This window comes from Aricia agestis, chromosome 19 (assembly GCF_905147365.1).
Source record: "Aricia agestis chromosome 19, ilAriAges1.1, whole genome shotgun sequence".
Classification (NCBI taxonomy): Eukaryota; Metazoa; Arthropoda; class Insecta; order Lepidoptera; family Lycaenidae; genus Aricia; species Aricia agestis.
In genome coordinates, this window is record NC_056424.1 from 1,881,364 (window position 1) to 1,903,277 (window position 21,914).

General features: G+C 34.6%; 1 protein-coding gene and 1 long non-coding RNA gene across 5 annotated transcripts in view; one reads left to right on the plus strand and one right to left on the minus strand.

Moving 5' to 3' along the window:
• The first annotated feature begins 4,492 nt into the window (after positions 1–4,492).
• The window catches only part of LOC121736456 (segmentation protein cap'n'collar-like), a 127,502-nt gene continuing 110,080 nt past the window's right edge, over positions 4,493–21,914 (plus strand). For 2 of the 3 annotated variants that reach the window (XR_006037019.1, XM_042127650.1), the window contains exon 1: positions 4,493–4,767. The gene's annotated coding sequence lies outside the window, so the exon portion shown is untranslated. The remainder of the gene's footprint in view (positions 4,768–21,914) is intronic. The other variant, XM_042127652.1, reaches the window with a different exon arrangement.
• Positions 8,172–9,749, minus strand: LOC121736464. Of its 2 annotated transcripts, XR_006037021.1 has the most exons (5): positions 9,463–9,749; positions 8,947–9,059; positions 8,726–8,814; positions 8,545–8,616; positions 8,172–8,456 (listed from the first exon to the last, which is right to left on the minus strand). It is a non-coding gene; the product is annotated as an uncharacterized LOC121736464 (long non-coding RNA). The 2 variants fall into 2 exon arrangements; XR_006037020.1 differs by having other exon boundaries at positions 8,172–8,616.

Sequence of the window (21,914 nt, forward strand, 5' to 3'; positions counted from 1 at the left end):
CGTGAGTAGCTTCATTTTGAAACGCATTTTGAATAGAACAATCCATATTTTAGGACCATCAAATCGAAATATTAAATCATATTTATCTCTGTTAGCTACCACTTTCGCAGAGGAAATTGTTGTTCGTTTTATCAAAATAAAGCTGCTTACGAAAAATTACCTTAATAGTAAAAAAAATGTTCTAGGGAATCTGTACTATAATAATCTGTAATATGTAATAATACCTTTGTATTAAAGAGAAAATAATTTGTAAATGAAAATTACATTCATTCCCCTGTGTTAACCTCTACCACTTTTTTATAAGTAAGTACACGAAGTTATAAATAGGAGCACAAATCATTACTTATACTTAAATTAATAAATAGTAATAATGCCGCTTTTTATTAAGTATGACGCACATAATATAGCCTGTCAAGAAAATGAAGAAATTTAAAAGTGGTAACATCGTAGTGTCATCCCTTTCAAATCAATCTAAGAAAAAGGTAACAAGTAGTGATTAATTTACACAAGACAATTGTTGCACCACAATAAACGCGTCGGATCCTGTCACCGTTTTTAGGGTTCGTCTGTCTGTTTCTCCGCGGTTTCGCTCAGAGAATAGCCTACAAAGCCGAAATTCGGCATGAATGCACAATGCACATAATATATATAAACGATGTCGACAAAATGGTATATAAAACCTTTAAGAAAATTATTGGACCTCCCTTACACATCAAGCGGGGATAATTCTTTTTATTTTGCGTCCACTCCACCGTCTGTGGTGTCGTTGGATAGTTTTTTTAAAAATATTACGAGTATCCCAAGATCTTTTTCCGATTTAGGGATCCATTTGTGAAATATACAAAGTTTTAAAGTGGAAGAAATAGTTAGTGTTCAGTGTCTCCCCCTTCTACCAGCTATTAGCTAAACGGTTGATTCTAAAAAATATGTGGAAAAATTCACGGGAGTAGGAAATATGCTAAATATAAAAAGAAAATTATCACGGCTAAAAAGACTTCATAAGTTATTGAAAACTACAAAGGAATTTTTCGATCAAATTCCTTTGAATGTAACTGTAATGTTAGTAGTGTAAAACATGTTATAATAATTGTACATTCATTGACAATTATTACAAAACTTATCAAAAACTGGGAGTACTACGGAACCCTCTATTGTGCGTGGCCGATACGCACTTGGCCGGCATTTTCGCTTCCATTGGTCATTTGTCATGCGCCATTCACAGACCCCGCCGTATTTTTTCTTGTCGCAACTCGTATGACATTCGCATCCGCATAAAAATCCGCATAGATTTAATGCGGATGCGGATGTCCAAATCTATGCGGATGCTCCGCATTTACGGATGCGGATGCGGATATTCGCAACATCCCTGGTTTGGACAATGAATTTTCTACGTCTATAGCCTGTCAAGAAAGTGAAGAAATTTAAAAGTGGCAACATCGTAGTGTCATCCTTTTTTTCTTAGATTGATTTGAAAGGGATGACACTACGATGTTGCCACTTTTTAATTTCTTCTCTTTCTTGACAGACTATACATGTAGGTACATCAGCAGCATCAGCTATCGATGAACACCAATAAATTAATATTTTGTTTAATAACATAAAATAAATTGAGATTTTGTTGATTATTAAAGATTTAAAATTAAAAAACGTTTTCTTTGACTGAAAAATGTGTGCATAATTTTTAGCATTATTCATTAATTACAGTAAATTTTAACAGTAGTTTAGCAAATTTTCTATCAGTCGTGTTGGCAACACTGCCTGACGGCTCGCGGCTCGCGGCTCGCGGCTCGCGACTCGCAGTGCTGCCAGACGTACGAGCTACGAGTAAAATTCCAAGACTGCGAAGTGCGAACTTACGCGGCAGGCGAGTAAGGTCGTCGAGCCATAAGTAGGGATATGTCATATTGCTATAATGTGCCATAACTTATGGCACAGTATAGCAATAAGTACGCGAGTAACTACGCGGACTTATGGCCCATAAGTCCGCGTACTTACTCGCGTGTCTGTCACCCCCTTAAGGAGGAATGCCACAGCACACATTAGCCCACAGAGTTGGATTCCACATGAAGTGATGAAGACATCGATGAAGTGGTTATCAATTTTTCTTACTGCTGTTCGTATAGGCCGAGGTGTCGGAGATTTTAAGAAGCAGAATGGCAACTCGCAACAGTCGAGTGCCAATGAGCGACCATTGCAGACCAGTGATTTTCTGGTTGTCTGATTCAATTTGTAAATAAACCTGAAAGTAAAGATATTTTGAACATTCCTTATAAAATTACGTACTTAGTCAGAATTTTTTTTATGGCTGGTCTCTGATACCTGACTAGCTGTCCCGGCAAATGTTGTTTTGCCTGTTATCCCTGTTTTCTGGTTTTCTCTTGAAGTTTTTTCTGAATTTTATTTTTATAAACCTCACGGAGCCTGAGACCTTTCCAACGAATGCAAAACCGTGGAAATCGGTTCATGCGTTCTGGAGTTATAGCGTCAAGAAGGAAAACCCGACTTATTTTTATATATTAGATTCACAACAATGAAATATTACGCTATAATATTATCATTAGGGTTCCGTCCTCAAAGGGTAAAAACGGGACCCTATTACTGAGACACAGTACTGAGACTTCGATGTCTGTGCGTCTGTCTGTCTGTCTCCAGGCTGTAACTTATGAAGCGCTATAGCTAGACATCTGAAATTTCCACAGATTGTGGCTCGTTTGCCCCTTTATTTCATTAAAAAAAAAACATATTTTAGTAAATTATTATAATACTAAATAATGCCCGCAACTCCGTTGCGCAAAAACCGTACTTACTATTTTCCGGGATAAAAAGTATTCTATGTCCTTTCCCGGGGCTTAAAGTATCTCCATACCCAGTAAAATCAGTTCATCGATATTTTTTTATAAAATAAGGGGAAAACGAGCTAACGGGTTACCTGATGGAAAGCAACTACCGTCGCCCATGGACACTCGCAACATCAGAAGAGCTGCAGGTGCGTTGCCGGCCTTTTAAGAGGGAATACGCTCTCTTCTTGAAGATTTGCAGGTCGTATAGGTCCGGAAATACTGCTGTCCGGAAAGTTACGCGAGAAACGCACGGTGGAAGACTGTCTCGGCGTTTAGAAGTAGTGCCACAGACACTCTTTCGCATTTATAGTTTTATAATATGGTAATACCTACTTTCTCTATGATTGTACCTAGGTAGGCGCGTATTGGATTTATTGGTGTCGTAACTTGTAGGCGGTGTATTACGCGTAGCTTGTAGGTAAAGTCTGCGAAAATCGTCTGTTCTAGATAAGATTTAAATGTCATACGTTACTACAAAAAGATAATAAATCGATGATAAACCTACTCAGAATCGTACTCGTAGCTGATCGTGGGGCTACTAAAAAAAAAAATTTAAAAGCCTTTAAAGAAAATTAAAACTTCTCACAAAACCAAAAAATCACAAAGGGTGTTGCCAACTTTTGAACTCACGTAAAGGAGTAGCCTTTTTTTTGTAATTTGTGAATTAAAAAAATAATATCAGGAAAGATTTTATTAATTTTTATTTTTTGCATACGCACGTTATGGTCCCACACGGCCCTGGGGCCCCGTATAATTGATACGACAGATACGGTGGTAGCTACGCCCCTGATTATACTCCTCAGAATGTGATGTAGGTAAAATATTAAACAATATTAGAATAATATCTATATATTAATATCTATATAATATAAGTAATTATCTCTCTGTTAGCGTACATTTCGAGATAAATATTTATCTACTAGTGATAATATTTGTTGTATTTTCTACGACTCAATAATGTTATCTGCGTTGATAACTATAATCACAAAAACCCGCATCTGTAGATGAATAGAACTTCCTTCTGCTAATATTTTATACGTACGTCGTACGTGCTTTGCTCCTAAACTCGGATTTAATAGGCACAGACTGCAATAATGTACGGTTCTCATCGAATTCTACTGTACACAAAGTAGAGTACTTACTAGACGGCTAGGCTAGACCCAGTAGAGTTTGAGCCGGTAAAGTTATAATAGGCTATAAAGTCAGAGTTTCTTTACTATATTATATTATATTACGTATTACGATCTGAATACTACGTTACTACCAGGCAGTGATTTTCGTTTATTTTTACTGTTTGCATGAAAACGTCTTTGTTGAAATTTTACAATGTAACATTGATTAAAGAAGAAAGTAGTGTCATCTGTTGACCAAAAGTTTTACTAGATTATCCGCAAGTTTTGTTTTTGGTTCAGCTACTAGATGATAGATGGCGCTGCATTACCTAAATATAATCTAAAACTTGTTCCACGAAACTACGAGATAGCATTGAAGTTTAATAATTTTGTATTCAATATCGAAATGACGATACATTTTTAAACTCTTAGATAGCCTAATTGCAAAAAAACAGCAAAATATTATCGAGTCGCACACGCGATTACTTCATGTCGTCATGTCAGTGTGACGTGTAGATGACTCAAAGTACAATTCGATCCGAAGTCAGTAACAAATTGAATTCGCGTTTGTGATAAAGTGCCGCTTGGTGTAATATTGTTAAAACTTTAAAATCATTGTGAAATATAATTTTAAAACAAAATACTTGTGTAGCAAATTGTGATTAACGAACTGAACTGTGTTTCTAGTCGGAAAAACAAGTGATTATCTACGTACGTGTTGTGAAAAGTGTGATTTCTGCAGCACATGAAACAGCCGTAATTTTGCAGTTTTCCATTACATTTACTTGGTTTTTTGTAATGTTCTGTTGCTGAAGGTAACGGAGCGTGATAAACGTTTTAATTATGCAGTTTCGAACGAACGAATGCTAGTGAAAAGAAGCTATATAAATTACTAAAATAGGTTAAAAAATTACGAGAAAAACTCAGCGCGAGTAGGAAAATAACAAGGTTATTAACATTCTGGTTCTGTTGAGTTTAGTTAAACTTTAACCAACGATATTATCTTATCTCGGTATCGTCGGTTATAATTTACAGTTAAAATAAAGTAGGTAGGTACAGAAATTTTGCGGTTTCCCGATTTGATTGTGTTCCAATAAGACTAGTTCACACGGTGTCGCGTGGTTTTTTTTAACAATTAATTTAATTATTATGGTAAAAATAATTCGCAACTGTACATTGCCAGTTGCCACACGATCCACATATTCAATATTTTTCTTTGGAGTATAAATGAAGGTAGTCCTTAAGTTTTTGATTTATATATGTTTTTTAAGTATATAATATTAATTTAAATATTACCCCCTTTGGTATTTAATCATGATCTCTCAAAACAACTACTTACACAATTTTCTATACTATTATGAATAAGAATAATTACATTTAAATAGTCAAGAGTGTATATAAAGAATTTTCATAACTTATTGTTATTACTATAACAATGTATTTTGATATGTGCAGTTGAAAATAGAGGGCTTTGTTACACAATTTCTTTACAATGATGTTAGGTATCTGATGCTGTCACAACAAATAACCTGTGAATCATACAGCAGCTGTTATGAGCCTAATACTAGGTCTTACTTTAATTAACAGATGTAAAACTTTATTTTGTTCTCCTGTAATACTCTTCTGCAGGCTTAGCATATTAACAGTAGAAATGGGAAAGAATCGACATACTGTACTGACAGATTTTATCGTCAAAATGGTGGATTTCCATAGTTTGTCACTTTGTCTATTCTCCCGTAGAAAGAAACCGTTTCTATAGTGACTATGCTGAGCCTTATGATTTTCTCACAAAGGCCCTAAAGTATTTGAATTTTTTCCTCTTTTTATAAAACCAACATTGTTTCCGGTTAAAGCTACATACAGTAAAAAACTTCATTAATCCAACCCTTGGTTATAATAATTTCTTATTAAACATTGATTTCCTGTGTTTAAATAACAAACACACAATTTTCATACACACCAAACCCTCTTTTAGAATACATTAGATTCTCGGGATTTTAAAATATCCGAATTATTTTATTAATCCGGGATTTTAAAATATAGAATACATTAGATTCTCGGGATTTTAAAATATCCAAATTATTCAAACAACAATAATAATTAGTCCGGTCCTCAGTTCCTACTGTAATTGGTTTATGTCTTATTGAATAAATTAACATTTTTTAAAGCTTATAGTCATTTTATTTGAATCTCGTTTGTTTGACAACTGGATCTGATCAAGCTCCCTGGATAGAGCCTCCTGGTAGCCTTTGCCTCCTCCAGTCCTCAGATATATCAAAGGGTTTTCTTAGTTACTCCTCGCTCTCAAATCCTCGCTAGATAGGAGATACAGTGGTAGGTCAGTGCCCTTGTAAAAATTAGCACCTAATATGTGAACTAGATGAGTATGGTGATCAAAAATGATTGAATAATAATAAACATTAAATGTGTTTATTGTGTAATATTATAGGACATAAAAAATATAAAATACTAGACAACAAAGAGTTAGGAAATGCATATTTTGTACTTAACCCATCAATCCCCAAGAGGCAGCCGGCTGCCGCATAACAATTGAAAATCTATTGTGTCTGCGATACCCACGATGGAGGTGTTAAATAATTACTACCAGCAGTGAAAACATAAATCAACACACTTTTCTTTATTTTCATGAAATGCGTAGTAAGTTTTTAATATTCAATGTTAGTGTAATTATTGATCATAAAATTTAACTGCCTTTGTTCTATTCTCTATCTATAAACTGTAGCAATTAAATGAAGTTTTCATTTACAATTTTGAATAATAAAAGTTTTTTGCCCACTTGAACTAGCTTTATTGATAATATTATCATCTGCCTCCTATTGAATACAAAATCCACACAACTAATTTTCTACATCCTTTTTATCATTCAATAAGTATGTATGGGACCCTTTGTGGTTCCAAATCCAAAAAATTTAAGCAGGTATCTACTGAAAATACTATTATGTCTGTTTATCTGTGTTGTGGTTACAGACAGGGTACCCATACAGGGTACTATAATGTCGCTGGAAAGTTATCATTGTTATGTAGTACATACGGTCTGTGTAGTAGATGCTATGTAATCATTATTTTTAATTATATCAGTTACATACAGATATTACAATAAGCATAATAATTATTTCATAATTGTTTATGACACTCATTAACCTTTAAATGATTTTATTGCTTGAAACATTATTTAAGTTTAATTATTGTATTAGAGATGTTCATTCAAATTTTAAGAACCCAGCAGTGTAAAGTTACATGCACAACTCCACACGTTTTGCTCCCTTTTGGAGAAACACAAGCCTCCAGGTTTCTATGAGACCATAGTTATCTGGCATCTGGTCATCTCCTTTAAATACAGTTGAATACAAGTGTACCCCATTGTGCCTAATCAATACACATTATAACTTTGATATATCGCTGGTCCGGATGAACAGGGTATTAACTCAAAAAAGCCTATTTTTCAGGAGAGCGATTTTAAGTTTTCAAATCAATATATTTCCATTTCCGTTGATAATTGGTTAACCTCTCTTTTATATTTTGTAAACTTACTTTATTGATAATGTTTTTGTTCACTGCACAAGTTTGTTAATTTTGCTATTTCTGAGAAAAAAATTAAAATCTGCAGGCAGGACCATAATAATACCTTTTTTCACAAAAAATACTTCTAAACCAAAGTAGTAACTACAAAATTTTATTTTCATAAAAATGTAATTTTGAGGGTCTACGATCGGCTTTTCGATTATTTTTTGAGACATTATTTAAACATCATGCTTAGTTTGCTATGCCATCCTATTTTTTCATGATTTGTTAATTCATTCAGTTATGTTTAAGGAGCATTCATAATACTACCATGTTCCACAAATATTAGGAATAAATTTTCAAAATAATACAAAATGAAAACAAACATTTCACTATTAAACGTTTATTTATTTAAAAAAAAAATCACATAAAAATAGTTTAAACATCATTCTTAGTATGTAATTGATTGTACTGTCGGTTCTTGGTGGAAATTCATGTTGTACACTAATAAAACACACTTTTCTTGCACTTTTTCCACTATATTAAGATATTATTATAACTTTTAACAAATAACACGACCGGTTTCGAAATTATTCATCACCTGATGATGAATAATTTCGAAACCGGTCGTGTTATTTGTTAAAAGTTATAATAATATCTTAATATAGTGGAAAAAGTGCAAGAAAAGTGTGTTTTATTAGTGTACATCATTCTTAGTATTTAAATAAACAAATTTAAATCACTAGCTACACTTTTGAGCACACTAAAGACCGTTGGGGTCTTTGGCTCTTAGTAGTATCAGTATTTTTATGGTTTACTTATTACTATATAACTTTATTCTTAATTCTTAGTTTTAACCTTTGTTAAATTTAGTCTTAGTTTAATTCGACTAGGATTAGAGGAAGTCTTTCTCTTTTTTTCTATCTATCTATAATCTATCTACTCGGACTATCATCCGAGTTAACTCCGGGAAAACATGGTTCTGGAAGAAATATATATTTAAGCATTTAACTGTTTAGTGTTCATTGTTTCTAGAATTATCAGATTTTGTGTACTTTCAAGAACTTTACCATAATTTTCGACTTGATGGACCGAGGACAATGATGACGAATCAGAGTCAATCTCCTCTAATTGATTGGCTTCTGGAAGAATAATCAGTAATTAACAAAAAACATAAATTATGAATTTCATAAGCCTACACAATTAACCTACATAATTAAAACTTTTTGGAGACATTGCCTACAATTTTACCTGTTGTGTTGTTAGATGTGTCATTGAAAGTAGAAGATGAAGCTATTGGTTCTTCAGGACTATCATCGGGCACCATTCTTGATTAGTCGCTACAAATAATAATGGAAATAGATGCAAATTAAACCACTATTTATAACAAGCAAATATAGTGTTGATAATCCATAAACGAAATACTTATAGATACTTATAATATAGATATATTTACACTTTACAAGTAATACCTTGAGTAGACATAATATTCACGGTCTCATCATAAGAAACTAATGCGGATTCTCCCTCTCTTGGATTATCTTTAACAGCGTTTCTGATTAAGGTAACTCTTTGCGAAATCATTCTGTAAAATAAAAAAATTAGGTAGTTATAGAAAAGAGGAAAAGAGTTCTTTTCATAATTAATTCAAACAAATACACGACAAATTATGTTGAATATAAAACTTTTTTGTTTTAATACTATTATTTTTTAAGTTTTTCTAAACAATAAAGAGTCATAACCAAAACAAACCCTAAAAATCCACGTTATTTTAAATTTACATAATATTATTTACGATAAATACTTTTTCATCGAGACAAAATTGCACTAAACAAAAAAAAACTTTTGTGAACATGGAAGTATCTCAAATTAGTTCTTTAAACTAGAAACACCTGTTACAAGCCAGATGCAACAATTTATTGTAAGAAGGTATTAACTTGAAATTACTACTCTATTTCACAAAACAGTAATATTCAAACAGAACTTACCTTTTAATGAACACTGCGTTTTTCAAGGTTAAAACTGTATATCACAAACGAACGACGTCCTTTCATCACAACTCCGCGAGTAAGACTGAATACGACAGTGTTGTTCAAACCAACACGTGCAAAAGCGCGAAAGAGACGAAGATACTACCCCGCACCCCCGCCAGTTTGACGTCATATCGTTATGCAACCACGTTCGTTAGAAAGATCGCGTGATTTTAAGTAGGACTGTATTTTTAGGTGAAAAATCGTAAATTTTGAGTTAATACCCTGTTCATCCAAACCGACGATATATGGTTACAGTTCAGTCTCGATAAAATTCTCTAGTATTACTAGTAGTAGTAGTACTTAGTCCTATAATTCTTGTGATCTCAACCATGTTGGAAACAAGTTTTCACTGTTTCCAAGTTTGGTTAGGACAATGCAAGCTGATCACCTGATTGCCTTACAAGTTAAGATGATCCATGCGTCGGATGGGCACAGGGCACGTAAAAAGCCGGTCCTGCGCTTGATATCTCGACAGTCGCGTCGGTCTTCGGTCACACTGGGTTATGACTTATGAGAGTAAAAGGAACAGAGAGTGCCCTTGTGTACTGCGCACATACTTTACACAGTACACTACATAAAAACTCCTGCGTAACTGGCCTGGTTTCAATGAAACCGGCCACCGTCATCGTAATCGATGTGAGAGTCTTTTATAAGTTTTTTTTGCGTCCCCTAAAGTTTGGTGGATCATACGCGATTCCTCGAAAGCTTTAATCGTAAAACTAGTTTTCCGTAGAAATGTATGCTTCGGTCAAGGCTTGTGACATCACGAGCGCTGAGATTCGTAGTTTTTATTTTCGTCAGTTCGTTGACCGCCGGTGACCGCGGCAAGGACGCGGAGTTTCGGCAATGCGCATTGCGCGTTAGATAATATAGCAATGTCCTGACACTTGGAATTCTTAAGTTCTTTACCAACCGCACCTTTAGCTTGTTCTATAGTGGTCGTTTAGGGACATATATATCTCAAAATGGTTTTACCAACTCGTATGTGTCATCTGTTCTGTAGCAGACAGCAGTCTTTTAAGGTTGTATCTTATATGATAAAAACGAATGAAGCAATGTTTTAAGATTTGTAATAGGTACTTATGTTGTCTTCATCAACCGCAGTCCGCAACTTAGCTGCGCGTCCACAATAAAAAAAAAACTTAAGTGTCCCCTATGTGATATTATGTCATACATGAGGTTTATATCTCTGGCAAAAATGATTTCACTGTAGAAATATTATTGAGAGCCAGAATATAGGTTGTATACTCGACTCCACTGTGTCATTTCACACAATATTATGTCTTGTCGATCTCAGAATCATCGATAGCTGCACGATTCAGGATTGTGCGCAGATTTGTTTATGATGAATAAATATGCCTGGGTTTATCCGATTAACGACAAAAATAAGGATAACTTACAGATCTACTAACAAACTGATGACCTGATAAAGGGACAGTCTTGGACTACTTACACTAAAAGAGTTTTATAAATTTACTTACACAGCAAAACGCAACAAGGAGCGTTGTTTTATATTGATCTGGCCGAGCCGACCCATTCGTGCTAAATATTTCTACGTTTAAGCTTTGCTCTTTATTTCTATTATGTAAGACGTAAATCGAAAAGACAATAAAAGCAATTCATATAATACGCAGCATTCAGTAAATTATAGTAGTAGTACTTAGTACGTCTATGTTGGTAGACTGAATACTACGTAGTACAGCTGTAGTCTAGCACTAAATACTTGCTACTTAGTTGCAGCTCAGGAAGTAGTCTACACGTGTAAGCTAGATCTGAGTGCACTTAGGTTCTTGCACGAAGGGTGCTTCAATCGATACGTAGAATTAGGGCTAAAGAAACTAGAAAAAGTGGTGAAAGGTATCGATAGCAAAGTTTTCGCGGAATAATTTTCTCAATTGTTTTATAAAAGCTCAGGGATCTTACTTTAGTGCCTCGTTTTATAAACTACGACCAATGTTGAGGATTTATCACCAATTTTCTCACTAATCCATACTTCCATACTAATATTATAAATACGAACGTGTGTCTATCTGTCCGTCTGTCTGTCTGTGTCTGTCTGTCTGTCTATCTGTCTGTCTGTCTGTTACCTCTTCACGCTCGAACCGCTAAACCGATTTTGCTGAAATTTGGCATGGAGATACTTTGAATCCCGAGAAAGGACATAGCATGCTTTTCATCCCGAAAAAATGTACGGTTCCCACACGACAAGCCAAATTTGGCGCAACGGCGTTGCAGGCATCATCTAGTGCATTATAATATTATTCTAATAGTAACCCCAGCATCTGTTTCGAAAACTTTGTGGTTCCAACCACTCAGACTTTCATAGTCATGTATGCCTGTATGTTTCGGTAACAGCCTGTTTGATGATATATTAGCGTTTTGACAAAACGTCGTCAAAAAATGTATTGCAAATACGAATTGCGTCAGATGCAAAACAAAGAGGTCGTCCACCCCGAGCTGCTGACACATAGCAGTTGCGATCATACTGATGATCTCAGATTATGTATTGTATGCTTGTTCAGTGGTTAGAGCTTGGCTGTTAACTTGGAGGGTTAGTTCGATTCCCGATTTTGAAAACTGCTTCTCAGTTTGGTAATGACAGTACAGGCTGATCATCCATACATATTATAAATGCGAAAGTCTGTCTGTCTGTTACCTCTTCACGCTTAAAGCGCTGAATTGATTTTGATGAAATTTGATATAAAGGTAGTTTGAGTCCCTAGAAAGGATATAAGACACTTTTTATCCCGGGAAAATGTATGCTTCCTGCAATAAACGATTGACTGCACAAAATTGTGGGCGTCATCTAGTTATATTATAAATTGCTCTTAAAAACCTTAAGAAACCGGTTAATTTAATGTTTTGATGTACAATTTCGTTGCCTTTACAAGGGACTATTTATAATGTCTTCCACCTCGTCTTTATTATCTTTGGAATAAAATAAACTGGCCTCAGCTGACTCAACGCCTTGGTTGACCGCATTTATACATTTACACCTTACATCGCTTCCGCGCTGATCTTAGTCATGATATTAATAAAGGTTACTCTTAACAACAGGTAGTGGTACAATCTTTATATTTATTAGTAGAGTCTCTTAGAGTAGAGAGAGAGAGAGAGAGAGATATATATATATTTATTAGTCGTTTGGGATTATAAGTTTTAAGAAAGGATGAATACTTTCCCATAATAATAAGCCAATAGAGGCTTGACTGTGATGACTATTATGGGAGTTGAGTAAAAAACCTATTCTGAGGTTTGCACTATTTGCAATATGGTACTCACTGTGCATTTTGTTTGCCCAGAGACGTATGAAATAACCCCTTTTTCTTAAAAACTCCAGAGTTCCCTATCTGCTTTGGGAAGCAAGTGTGATTTAAACGAAGGAAAGTTCAAAAGACACATTAAACCTTTTTCCTGCAGTTAGTCTTTGAACTCATCGACCATTTTGGAGTGTGTGGGCTTAGTTTGTCGATCCTAATTACAACGACACCTACGCAATATCGCATATTAATCATACCTGTGTTGTGATTTAGATTTGTCTTCAACAAAAGAATATTAAGTTCATCGACGCTAAGAAAACTCCAAGTTTTCCGCGATTACGTACCACACTGCTCAACGTAATCAACGCCACTGTCAAATTAAGCTGTAAAAATGTAACGTTCCATAACTTTAGTGAGACAGGTGTAAAGAAATTACAATGTCCTTAAAGGATCTATTAATAGTCCGATTTTAGACAGGTGTAAAGCTGAAGGACCTCTAATTAGGATCTTATAGTGTGTTGCTACTTGCTAATGACGCCAGAAGCACAGCCAGCTCGACAAGTTTGTTTACCGACGTTGTACTTTGGCTTTGATGTGAACCACGTGACCGACTATTGATTTCTCTTTCCAAACATTCATGAGGCCTCTTGGGTCGTTCAGATTTAGAAGCTCTAAGTTTTGTCATACCAACCAGAACTTGCGAGATAGTACTAGTGATTCAGAGACTACGAATAATAAAAACTATATTATTCGTAGTTCAGAGAACTATATTATAATATATATATATATGACATGGGGTAATTTTGCATAGTTTGCAAAGTTAATGAGATGTTTTTTTTATTTTTTATTTTTTTTATTTATTTCACAAAATACAATTTTTTATGTGTTGTTACAAACTATAAACTCGCCAAACTTTTACGTTTGAAGGCGAGAAGCGCTCATTTTACACTTACCAATCTTTTTTAGAGTAACATACAAGATTTTTTACCAACAATATTATACCTTTTCACTTACACTTTACTTACAATATTTTACAATATTACACTAACAACGCCAACATTAACAAAGACTAAACATAATAAAAAAAAAATATAAAAAAAATATATATATAATTTATTACTCCATGATTATACACAATATTATTATGCAACTATAACTACCTATACTACCTATTATATTATATTCTGTAAGTATATAAGAGTATCATGTATAAGTAATATAATATTTTTATCTGTTTTATGTAACTTTCAATTAGCTTATATTTTAACCTTCTATGTTTTAGCTAGTAACTATCGATGAGACTAAACCAATATTATAATAAAACTTGGTGTCTATTTATTATCTACACTCCATAAGATGCTTACGTAATTTTGTTTTAAGCGCACCTATATTTAATTTAAATGTGTATTTAAATGTAAGTAATTGTAACCAAGAAACGTTTTTGATAATAACGTGACTTGTTTATAAGAAGCAAGTTGCTAGCGATGTATTATGATGCAGGTTGCTGCTGATTTCTGGTGCAACACCACCGAAATATACCAGCGGCCTTAATAAATGTTTTATCAACGACCTTAGCAACTTTCCGGAGATTCTGCGAATCCGCAGCGGTGGTGCCAAGAATCCGTGTACATTTCTAAAATCGTCTTGTATTTTGAACAAAGAAATATTATGATATGCTTTGGCGTGGTGGCTGGACGACCTCTAACAAAGAAAGCGCAATACTAGGTAATTTGTTTACTGTTTTGCGAAAATTCTCTGCGGCTATTGCTTTGTGAAGGTTATATTTTTTAGAGAAAAACTTTTTTGTCAAGATCATGTGAATCGTGCACTTAAACGTGGGAGAGCCATGCTTCGGCACGAATGGGCCGGCTCCACCGGAGAAATACCACGCTCTCACAGAAAACCGGCGTGAAACAGCGCTTGCGCTGTGTTTCGCCGAGTGAGTGAGTTTACCGGAGGCCCAATCCCCTACCCTATTCCCTTCCCTACCCTCCCCTATTCCCTTCCCTTCCCATCCCTGCCCTCCCCTATTACCCTATTCCCTCTTAAAAGGCCGGCAACGCACCTGCAGCTCTTCTGATGCTGCGAGTGTCCATGGGCGACGGAAGTTGCTTTCCATCAGGTGACCCGTTTGTTCGTTTGCCCCCTTATTTCATAAAAAAAGTAAGATAGGAGCTGAATGTTAACTTGGATATTCTTGTACAGAAAATTGTAAATATCTAATAAGCTTTTTTCATGTGCCTGAAGTTCCGAACGTTCAAGTGAACGAATTAGCTACAAAACAAAAACAACTTATCTTGTGTATCAAAATATAATATGCATCATAGTGAGATAAGGGTACACTTTTAGAGGGTGCAAATGTTATTTCTAACTCAAAAAATAGTCACCCCTAAAACCCACCCTTATAATTCCAAGTCGATTTTCTTCCACCCCACAGTGATTGAAAATTCTAAAAAAAATCATGCTAGTATATTTATAGATCCTACATACGATGGTAATATTTTCAACTTGCGGACTCACCCCTAAAACTTACCCTTAAAATTCAAAGTCGATTTTCTACCATACCACAGTGATTGAAAATTCTAAAAAAATTCATGCTAGTATACTTATAGATCCTACATACGATGGTAATATTTTCAACTTGCGGACTCACCCCTAAAACTTACCCTTAAAATTCAAAGTCGATTTTCTCCCACACCACAGTGATTGAAAATTCTAAAAAAATTCATGCTAGTATATTTTAAGATCCTACATACGATGGTAATATTTTCAACTTGCGGACTCACCCCTAAAACTTACCCTTAAAATTCAAAGTCGATTTTCTCCCACACCACAGTGATTGAAAATTCTAAAAAAATTCATGCTAGTATATTTTAAGATCCTACATACGATGGTAATATTTTCAACTTGCGGACTCACCCCTAAAACTTACCCTTAAAATTCAAAGTCGATTTTCTACCATACCACAGTGATTGAAAATTCTAAAAAAATTCATGCTAGTATACTTATAGATCCTACATACGATGGTCATATTTTCAACTTGCGGACTCACCCCTAAAACTTACCCTTAAAATTCAAAGTCGATTTTCTCCCACACCACAGTGATTGAAAATTCTAAAAAAATTCATGCTAGTATACTTATAGATCCTACATACGATGGTAATATTTTCAACTTGCGGACTCACCCCTAAAACTTACCCTTAAAATTCAAAGTCGATTTTCTCCCACACCACAGTGATTGAAAATTCTAAAAAAATTCATGCTAGTATATTTTAAGATCCTACATACGATGGTAATATTTTCAACTTGCGGACTCACCCCTAAAACTTACCCTTAAAATTCAAAGTCGATTTTCTCCCACACCACAGTGATTGAAAATTCTAAAAAAATTCATGCTAGTATATTTTAAGATCCTACATACGATGGTAATATTTTCAACTTGCGGACTCACCCCTAAAACTTACCCTTAAAATTCAAAGTCGATTTTCTACCATACCACAGTGATTGAAAATTCTAAAAAAATTCATGCTAGTATACTTATAGATCCTACATACGATGGTCATATTTTCAACTTGCGGACTCACCCCTAAAACTTACCCTTAAAATTCAAAGTCGATTTTCTCCCACACCACAGTGATTGAAAATTCTAAAAAAATTCATGCTAGTATACTTATAGATCCTACATACGATGGTAATATTTTCAACTTGCGGACTCACCCCTAAAACTTACCCTTAAAATTCAAAGTCGATTTTCTCCCACACCACAGTGATTGAAAATTCTAAAAAAATTCATGCTAGTATACTTATAGATCCTACATACGATGGTAATATTTTCAACTTGCGGACTCACCCCTAAAACTTACCCTTAAAATTCAAAGTCGATTTTCTCCCACACCACAGTGATTGAAAATTCTAAAAAAATTCATGCTAGTATATTTTAAGATCCTACATACGATGGTAATATTTTCAACTTGCGGACTCACCCCTAAAACTTACCCTTAAAATTCAAAGTCGATTTTCTACCATACCACAGTGATTGAAAATTCTAAAAAAATTCATGCTAGTATACTTATAGATCCTACATACGATGGTAATATTTTCAACTTGCGGACTCACCCCTAAAACCCACCCTTAAAATTCAAAGTCGATTTTCTCCCACAACACAGTGATTGAAAATTCTAAAAAAATTCATGCTAGTATACTTATAGATCCTACATACGATGGTAATATTTTCAACTTGCGGACTCACCCCTAAAACCCACCAATTTTCAATCACTGTGGTGTGGGAGAAAATCGACTTTGAATTTTAAGGGTAAGTTTTAGGGGTGAGTCCGCAAGTTGAAAATATTACCATCGTATGTAGGATCTATAAGTATACTAGCATGAATTTTTTTAGAATTTTCAATCACTGTGGTGTGGGAGAAAATCGACTTTGAATTTTAAGGGTAAGTTTTAGGGGTGAGTCCGCAAGTTGAAAATATGACCATCGTATGTAGGATCTATAAGTATACTAGCATGAATTTTTTTAGAATTTTCAATCACTGTGGTATGGTAGAAAATCGACTTTGAATTTTAAGGGTAAGTTTTAGGGGTGAGTCCGCAAGTTGAAAATATTACCATCGTATGTAGGATCTATAAATATACTAGCATGAATTTTTTTAGAATTTTCAATCACTGTGGGGTGGAAGAAAATCGACTTGGAATTATAAGGGTGGGTTTTAGGGGTGACTATTTTTTGAGTTAGAAATAACATTTGCACCCTCTAAAAGTGTACCCTTATCTCACTATGATGCATATTATATTTTGATACACAAGATAAGTTGTTTTTGTTTTGTAGCTAATTCGTTCACTTGAACGTTCGGAACTTCAGGCACATCTTTTTTCCAGCTGATACTCGGTAAAATAATATTATAAGTGCTTTGCCTTAGTTTCTACTAGTTATCATTGGATGCTGATGAGAGTACTTCAACCTAATCTCTCGTGCCTTGTTCCCCAAATTATCTTATTCTTCCCCTTCCGTCTGTGGTAACTGCAAGGTGACCAGCATCTGTCTTGGTGACACAATGAGGACAGACCTCATATAAATTGCTCAGAACATAATTATGTTCAACCTACATTATTCTGATTTGTACATGTCATATCATACCACTATTTTGCACTAGTACTTAATTGATGCTTCTAGACTTATAAGGATCATGTCGAGGAGTTGATGCCTAAATAGAATCTACTGTTGGTTTAAGTGGCACTACTCATAAGCATTGTACTTAGGTCATTCTGCTTTTCATTATGTTAAAGGTATAATTTCTTATTGGGTTCTGCTGTTTTTCTCATGTAGTATCCTTAAAAATTAATGAGCTATTGTAAATTATCTATAAAGAACGAAGTGCACATTTTACACATTTATTCTCTTTTCTACATTTGATCAGGAATTTTGATATTTTTAGTTAAATTGTTACAAGGTTGACAAGTTTCAGGTCTTCTTCCTTTGCTAGCTCATGACCGAAATACATCAAGAGTAAAACAATAGTTAATTGTTGCACTATTTGTAAACAATTTAAGCACATTGCTGACACTAATAAATTGCAAAGTGCATGTGAAATGTGTGCATTTGTTACATTGTGTCGTTGCGAAATGTTTTTGCAAAATCCTTGAGTCTGGCCTCATTCTCAAAATGCAGACACAAACAATATTAAATCAAGATTAATAAACACTGTTATTTTGAGATGATTTGAGCCTGTCAGATTAAAGTTGACTCAAGTAGTTCATAAAATTTAAAGTGTCAACTTTTTCTGCAGTATTATCATTTTTTGTGGTTTATAAAAATCCTCTAAGTAGACTTTTAGAGGAGTTAATATTAGAAACATTACTTCTTTTGCTATCAGATAACTTGGGAAATCTATATATATAAAAATGGATTTTCAAATGTGTTAGTCGCGCTAAAACTCGAAAATGGCTGGACGGATTAGACTGATTTTAGTCTTAAAATGTTCGTAGAAGTCCAGGGAAGGTTTTAAAGTGACACGAAGTTCACCGGGACAGCTAGTCAGTTATAAATAGCGATTTTGAATCTGCTTGTTCTACTAAACATCTAAGGACACTCATGTGTGGGTTGATTTTATTATGGTGCAATTCCTACTTTCACCTTTCACAATTTTATGTATTTTTGGTTGCACACAGATCATAATACGAAACCGTACTTAATCGCGCCATATAAGGCAACGAGACACCATATTGACACCATATGGACTTCCAAATATGGAGGAGCGGCTGTCATTGGTCTGCCCTCTCCTTACCAGTTATCTCAGAAAATTCTCTGAATAGTAAACGTACTAAACTTAAAGGCGGTATTGTCTGCAGTGTCTAATAAATATAGTACACCTTAAATTGTTGTCTTCAGATTCAGTTTCAAGAATTTTTGTTTATATGCTACTATTTTTCTCTTCTTTTAACGTACATACTAAAATATTACTTGAATGTAAAAACTTGTAAATGGCTATTTGTTTTTATCTTAGTTATTATTGGGATTTTTTTAGCTGTAAGTTTTTCTGTACAAATAAAATAAAAATATTTCAGTCGTTCTCTTGAATTAAGTATAGTATTTCTCTCTTTAAGAGGATTCCACACCGCCGTTTTTCCATACAAACGCTGTCCCCTGTTTCCTCCCTGGATAATGCCGGTAGAGTTATGATTTTTTTCCTGAATATCTATGGTCACTATTAGCATGTCCCTATGTTTTCTTTTTTTTCATAATTTAATTATTAAAAAAGATAGGAACGTCCAAAAACCCAAAAAAATGGCCAGATTTTCCTCTGTGTTCAAACACCCAGAAAACAAAACTGGCTAGAATATACAAAAAAAATAAAACATAGGAACACAGTTCAAGCCTTTCTTTAATTCTTAATGAAAAAATTACTTAAATCGGTTAAGTTTTGGAGAAGGAATCAGCGGACAACGAATCGAAGATTTTCTGTTCTTTTATTAGAACTTTTGTCATGTTGTCTCTATCGCGCTCTGCGGTGGGAGACTTGAGATTGGTGAGACAGCAATACATTTTCAAATACCTATTTTCAATTTCTCTCGCCCCTGGTGTATCCTCTTAAGCTGTGCAACGATACGGAGTAATGTAAAGAACCTCCTTTCAAAATTAGGTCAATAGTATTAAAGGCCTTGCGCGTGGCGTCCATGTGGAGTGTGGATTTTGTACAACTTTAATATGAAAGCCAAGGTTCTATAGCATTAGTGCATGACATACATAGCTTACAAGGACTTATTGGCACCGATATTTGTGAGTTAATCGATTTTAAAATTGAACCGTTAGTAGTGTAATTACAATACGACAATATACACAGTAAAACGTACTGTGTATATTGGTCGTATTGTAATTGTTTCTTGTGCACAATAAATTGTTAAATAAAATAAAATAAAATAAATAAATAAAAAACCGTTAGTAGTTTTTAATGAAACTTGGTAAAAAGGCAGACGAATTGTTGCTAAGCGATTTCAAGCGCCCGTTGGCAATCGAAAGATACAAGTGTACAGCAGTGCTATTCTCTAAGAGCAACAATCAAAACAGCCGTAATCGCATCGGCCGTTACAGCCGTGAGATCGAAATCGGTATTCACTTGCTTATGTTTTCTCGGCTGTTCGACACTAGCGTCGCACGGCTAAAAGCGGAGTGATATGGAACCACTTTTTGACATTTCATGTACGAAATTCGTATTCTCTAAGCTCAACAGCCTACAGCTTCGATTACAGCCTCGGCGTACGCCTACAACTTTTAATGTCAAACGAAAAGCTACTATTTCGTGGCTGTCGTCAAAGATTTTGTATGATTTTGTACTTATTTACTGAAATATATACCCTAATTAATGTACAGTTTTCATTTTTGTTACATAAAAACCAATAGTAAAGTGCTAAATCACTTTAAAACTTTTTAAAAACTCTTACCTTAAAAAGTCGCTAGAGTCCCGAGTCCCGACTTGCGAGTACGATACATGACAAAATTGTAACTCCACCAACTCCACACACAAAAGGCTTGAAATTCACATTTTGTATAAATAGCTTTACTCTCTAACTTTCTTGTACATACCACGTTTTATCAAGTTTTTACACTTATAGAGAACACTGAGTTCAATTATAAACATACGCGGATACAGGCGCACCAAGTATTCAATACTTATTAGTAATTTTTACGCAGCACATTTAGATTTTTATTACTTTTTCAGTTATTATACAATTAAACCACATTGATTTAGGTATACTAAACAGTCCAACTTTCACGAATCTTACCCGAAGACTGTTAACAATGTTTATTATGAAATATGTTCCACGAAATATTTCAAGTGGTTGTCGCGATTCACTCGAGCCGAGCTCTTATCGCGTAGTAGAAATTCTTTATTTTAAAACTAAATGAAGTTCATTCTATTCCATGTCCCTTGGTTTGCACTTTTGCTTACATACTTTATATTTTGTTTACATATACGGTAAGATAGAAGGTCAAGCGAGTTATTTTTTTAAATTAACTATGAGAACTTTATAGATACGAGGTTCATATCTTGGTACTTTCAACTTTATGGATATTTTTTCGATGCATTAATGATTTTGTCTATTTGAATTGGTTCAAATATGTACTACAAATGATAATTACTATAAAAGTTCTAATACTATAGAGTTTATCGGGACAAAATAACTAAAATTCCTAAGACAAAAATGTATCTATAGTCGAGTCCACTATCTCAGCCGCCTCGCCGACAGCCGCAGCCGAGACATCGTCGACGAGCTAATAGAGCTTAGAGATTACGAATTCTAACGCCGCGGCTACAACGAACGATGTGACGGCTGCGACATCCGTGATCACAGCGACGAGAACAGCCTTAACGTGTTCCTTAGAGAATAGCCTAGCTGCTTATCTTTTAAACACGTTCATGGCATTTGATGCAGGTATAAAAATGGCGTTGATTTGATTCGATCCACGAGAATTATGTCTATTTTCGTTATTTCTGTCCTTATCTGTTTACTTATGTGGGAAGAGGAAGGTCGGCTCTGTAACCATGTCCTAGTCAACCAAGGTGATTCACTTCTGGTACTAACTCAACTGTTTTTATTTATATGCACTTTGATTGTGATCAGATTTTACCTTTTCTGACC